Source organism: Oncorhynchus keta, chromosome 11 (genome assembly GCF_023373465.1).
Source record: "Oncorhynchus keta strain PuntledgeMale-10-30-2019 chromosome 11, Oket_V2, whole genome shotgun sequence".
Classification (NCBI taxonomy): domain Eukaryota; kingdom Metazoa; phylum Chordata; class Actinopteri; order Salmoniformes; family Salmonidae; genus Oncorhynchus; species Oncorhynchus keta.
The window spans coordinates 43738912-43744930 of record NC_068431.1 but is presented as its reverse complement, the minus strand read 5'-3'; positions in this window follow the sequence as shown (position 1 = coordinate 43744930).

Below are 6019 nucleotides of genomic sequence, written 5' to 3'. Positions count from 1 at the left end.
CGGGCATACTCCACCCAGACCAGTTGACTGACCCAGGTAGTGTGGTTGGTTGAGACCAGGCACCTTAAGGCCTGGTCGCTCCAACTGACCGTTAGTTTGGGGATCGAATCTGGATGACAGACTGGCCGACGACCCAATAAAGAGTGCAGAATGCCTTCCAGAACTGAGACGAGAACTGAGGACCCCGATCGGAGACCATGTCTACCGGGAGTTCATGGATCTGGAAGACATGCTGAACCATAAGCTGGGCCGTCTCCTTGGCTGAAGGTAGTTTGGGGAGAGTGATGAAATGGGCGGCCTTGGAGAACCGATCAACTACCGTCAGAATGACAGTGTTGCCATCAGATTGAGGGAGCCCAGTGACAAAGTCCAGAGATATATGAGACCAGGGACCATGAGGGACCGGTAGTGAGTGATGGAGACCAGCAGGAGCATGCCGTGGAGTCTTGTTCTGAGCACACGCTGTGCATGCGGTGACGAAGGCAGAGACATCAGGGACCATTGTGGGCCACCAGAAAGATTGTCGTAGGAAGGCTAGTGTAACCCTGTATGACAGGTCTGCCTGGAAGAATGAGCCCATTCCAGGACCTGGGACCTGACTTGATTAGGGACAAACAGCCAGTTAGCCGGGCCCCCTTCAGGTCCAGGCTGGGAGTGTTGTGCCTCTCAATACCCCAATCCACAGTGGCAGCAAGGCATGAGCTCGGGAGAACGCTTTCAGAGATCGAGGGCTTCAGGCTTCACATTCTTTGACACTGGGCGGTAGGAGATGGTGAAGTTAAATCTGGTGAACAGATTTATGGTCGGTCCAGACCAGGAATGGCTGTTCTGCTCCTTCCAGCCAGTGCCTCCACTCTACCAACGCTATCTTCACTGCCAGGAGTTCTCGGATGCCAAAATCGTAGTTCCTTTCAGCAAGATTGAGACGATGGGACAAGAAGGCACAGGGATGAAGCTGGTCCTGGGCAGATCGCTGGGACAGGATGGCCCCCACTCCAACATCCAAAGCTTCCACTTCCACCACAACTTGACGCGAAGGGTCCGGAAAGATGAGGATGGGGGCTGTTGTGAACTGATACTTCAGGTCCACAAAGGCTTTGTCGACAGCTGGAGACCATTTGAACGGTACCTTGGGAGAGGTGAGTGCCGAGAGGGGGGAAATCAGGGTGCTGTAGTCCCGAATGAAACGGCGGTAGAAGTTTCCAAACCCAAGAAACTGTTGTAACTGCACCCTGGACACTGGTTGAGGCCAATCCACCACTGCTTTCACCTTTCCAGGATCCATCTGAACATTGCCCTCAGCAATGACATATCCCAGAAAGGTGATTGTAGAGCGGTGGAACTCACTTCTCGGCTTTCACGAACAGTTGGTTCTCCAGGAAGCGCTGAAGGACCAGTCTGACATAAAGAACATGTGCATATCTGTCACGCCCTGTTCTTAGTATTTTGTGTTTTCTTTATTATTTTTTTCAGGCCAGGGTGTGGACATGGGTTTATTATGTGGTGTGTTTTGTCTTGGTTTTTTTGTAGGTATTGGAATTGTGGTATAGTGGGGTTGTCTAGAAAAGTCTATGGTTGCCTGAAGTGGTTCTCAGAGGCAGGTGTTTATCGTTGTCTCTGAGTGTTTCGTGGGTGATTGTTCCTGTCTCTGTGTTTGTTTGCACCAGATAAGGCTGTTTAGGTTTTCACGTTACGTTTATTGTTTTGTATTGTTTGTGTTTATTCTTTTATTAAACATGTATCAAAATAACCACGCTGCATTTTGGTCCTCCTCTCCTTCATCGGAAGAAAACCTTAACAATATCGGTAAAACAACAGGATGTCATCAAGGTACATGAACACAAACCAGTTTAGCATGTCCTGAAGCACATCATTGACCAAAGCCTGGAAAACAGAGGGGGCGTTGGGGAGTCCAAATGGCATGACCTGGTACTCATAATGTCCACTGGCTGTGTTGAAGGCTGTCTTCCACTCACCCCTTCACATATCCGAACCAGGTGGTAGGCATTTTGAAAGTCCAACTTGGAAAATATGGTGGCCCCCTGGAGAGGTTCAAACACCGAAGAGACATCCACAGTCTTGCTTACATCCAGAGGAAGAAGACTTGAGGAAGGCTGTGCTGCTTGAAGGCAGTGGGAATGACAAAATGGGCTCCAACCCAGGATGGAGCTTGTGGTCCAATCAATCTTCAGATTGTGCTTTTGAAGCCAGGAAAATCCCAAAACAACCAGAACATGGGGAGATGCAATGAGGAGGAACTGTATTGTCTCACTGTGGTCACCAGAAACTCGTAATTTGAACGGGCACAGTACCATGGATGACTTCCCCTACAGAGTGGCCGTCCAGTGCCTTAGCATCCATGGGCACAGAGAGAGGCTGAGTGGGAATACCAAGCTATGAAACTATCGTGGCATCCATAAGACATTCATCAGCCCCAGAGTCAATTAGCACTCGGAGAAACTTAGATTGGTCTCTCCACAGCACAAGAGCAAAAAGGGGTGTGCGGGTGATGGGAATTAGGGAACTCCCAGTCTGACTCACCATAGTACAGGTACTCACTAGATACAAGGGTTTCCTAATAGGGCAGGTAGCGATAAAATGTCCTGCCCCTCCACAGTACATACAACAGTTATTATTCAGCCTTCCTGAGCGTTCCCCAACTGAAAACCTAGCTCTTCCCAACTAGACAGGCTCAGGAGTATCCAACTCACCCATCGTAGATTCCTCACCCGTCGTAGAGGGCTCGGGTGGCTTTGAATCTTCTCTGAAGTGCTGCCTTTGGAAACTTTGGATTCCATTGGAGGTGAACGCGCCATAGCGGGAGCACAAGTGTGCCCGAGACCAGATCTCCTCTCACTCTTGTGTTCCCTTAGGCATCCATCAATTTTAATGGGAAGGGCGATAAGGGAGTCGAGATCCATCGGGAATTCCTGAGCAGCTAGCTCATCCTTTACCTCCTTAGATAATCCGTGCAAAAAAGTATGGAAAAGAGACTCCAGATTCCAGGCACTCTCAGCGGCCAACGTGCAAAAATCAACAGGGTAGTCTGCCACACTATGGGAGTTTTGACGGTTTCTCTCGGAAACCGGAAACTCAAATACCCTTCTCACTTCTGCCATGAATTCCTCCAGATGACCACAAATGGCAGATTGTTGCTCCCAAGCTGCTGTAGCCCAGGAGAGCGGCCTTCCCGACATTAGCGTAATAATATACGCCATCTTCGATCTGTCTGAAGGAAACAAAGATGACTTTAGCTCAAAAATAAGCGAGCACCGAGAAAGAAAACCCTGGCAGGTAAAAGGATTCCCCGAATATTGCTCCGGAGGAGGTAAGCGGGGTTCTCGGGGAGCCGGGATAGTCTGTACAAACTCACCACAGATAAGGGAAAAATTACTGCTTGAGTGGGGTTTTTCAGAGGTGACAGGTAGCCTCTGAGCTAACTCCCTGATTTGCTCCATAACAGCCTTTAACCCATGTTCACGGCATTCCATCAAGAACCTGAGCCCTTACAAAAGACCCTGTACCAACTCCTCATGTCTTGCAATGGTGTCGCCCTGCAGGGAGACAACGTGGCGGAGCTGGTCCAAGTCTGCTGGGTCTCTCATGGCCAGTTCATACTATAAGGGCACAAGGCGAGACCCAGATGCAGACACATGAGGCAGCTGGTTAGAGTCTTTATAGTTTGTTTATAATCCAAAAGGAGTGGACAATAGAATGGTCGTGGACAGGCAAAAGGTCAAAACCAGATTCTGAGTCCAAGAGGTAAAGATTGGCAGACAAGCTCGATGTCAGGGAAGGCAGAAGGGTCAGGCAGGCGGGTACGGAGTCCAGGGTCAAAACCGGGAAAAATTGTTGTAGAAACATCTCAAGGATGATCAATTGAAACAGGATGCACCTGAGCTCAATTTCGTCTCACAGCAAAGGCTCTGAATACCTATGTAAATAAGGTATTTCTGTTTTTAAAAAAGTTTGAAGCTTTTTCTCCATATATCCAATTATACTTTCAAAAATAACTCCAAAACCCTTGCCACTGTCACTTTAGGCCCAGGCTGTGTGGTATAGTGTATGGATAGTGTATGGTGGGACCTGTGGCAGACACACTCCATGGAAATGTAGCCTCCTTTCTTGAGTGTACTCTCCCTCTTCCCCTCTCTATTCCTCCTCCTCTGCCTCCTACTCCATGTCCCTCTCCCTCCACTCTCCACTCCCTCCCATTCACTCTCCTTTTCCTCTCTCCCTCCACTATCCTCTCACTCCACATCTCTATCCTTCCAATCATTTCTAACTCCTCTTCCTCCCTGCCTTTTGCTGCTGAGCCCTGACTCTCCACAACAATTCCTTCACTACCACTGACCTATAGGAATAGAGTTAAAGAGGGAGAGGAGAAGAGCAGCAAATAGGATACAATTGTAGTCAGGAACATAATCTCTCTCCCTGTCACTGTCTCTCTCTTCCTTCCTCCCTTTGTTTTTCTCAACCATACACATTACTCTCTTCCTAATAAGGGGTTTCCAAAATAAATAGTGTGATACAGTTACGCACTTCCCATGCCCCACACACACACACACACACACACACACACACACACACACACACACACACACACACACACACACACACACACACACACACACACACACACACACACACACACTCTCTCTCTCTCTTCTCCAATCAACTTTCTTGCCCAGCAGACTTATTATTTGCAATTTAGTTACAAAGATAAAACAGTTTCCAAATAAATTGCATTGGTAGAAACAGGACCAAAAAAAGCTACTTGTTCGCTGGCTATGTATACAAATATCCAACTCGTTATATTCAACTCATCATCACATCCAATTCAAATTTTCCAATTCATCAAATATCCAACTCATTGTACAACTTTTTTGGCCTGATTAACAAAACTCAGCAAAAAAGGAAACGTCCTCTCACTGTCAACTGCGTTTATTTTCAACAAACAAACTAGATTCAACAACTGAGACATATCTGAACAAGTTCCACAGACACGTGACTAACAGAAATGGAATAATGTGTCCCTGAACAAAGGGGGGTCAAAATCTAAAGCAACAGTCAGTATCTGATGTGGCCACCATCTGTATTAAGTACTGCAGTGCATCTCCTCCTCATGGACTGCACCAGATTTGCCAGTTCTTGCTGTGAGATGTTATCACACTCTTCCACCTGCAAGTTCCCGGACATTTCTGGTGGGAATGGCCCTAGCCCTCACCCTCCGATCCAACAGGTCCCAGACATGCTCAATGGGATTGAGATCTGGGCTCTTCGCTGGCCATGGCAGAAAACTGACATTCCTGTCTTGCAGGAAATCATGCATAGAACGAGCAGTATGGCTGGTGGCATTGTCATGCTGGAGAGTCATGTCAGGATGAGCCTGCAGGGAGGGTGCCACATGAGAGAGGACTATGTCTTCCCTGTAACGCACATTGTTGAGATTGCCTGCAATGACAACAAGCTCAGTCCGATGATGCTGTGACACACCGCCCCAGACAATGACAGATCCTCCACCTCCAAATCGATCCCGCTCCAGAGTACAGGCCTCTGTAATGCTCATTCCTTCAACGATATACACAAATCCAACCATCACCCCTGGTGAGACAAAACCGCGACTTATCAGTGAAGAGCACTTTTTGCCAGTCCTGTCTGGTCCAGCGATGGTGGGTTTGTGCCCATAGGCAACATTGTTGCTGGTTATGTCTGGCGAGGACCTGCCTTACAACAGGCCTACAAGCCCTCAGTCCAGCCTCTCTCATCCTATAGTGGACAGTCTGAGCACTGATGGAGGGATTGTGCGTTCCTGGTTTAACTCGGGTTGTTATTGCCATCCTGTACCTGTCCTGCAGGTGTAATGTTTGGATGTACCGATCCTGTGCAGGTGTTGTTACACTGGGTCTGCCACTGTGAGGACGGTCAGCTGTCCGTCCTGTCTCCCTGTAGTACTACTGTCTTAGGTGTCTGACAGTACAGACATTGCAATTTATTGCCCTGAGGACCATATCTGCAG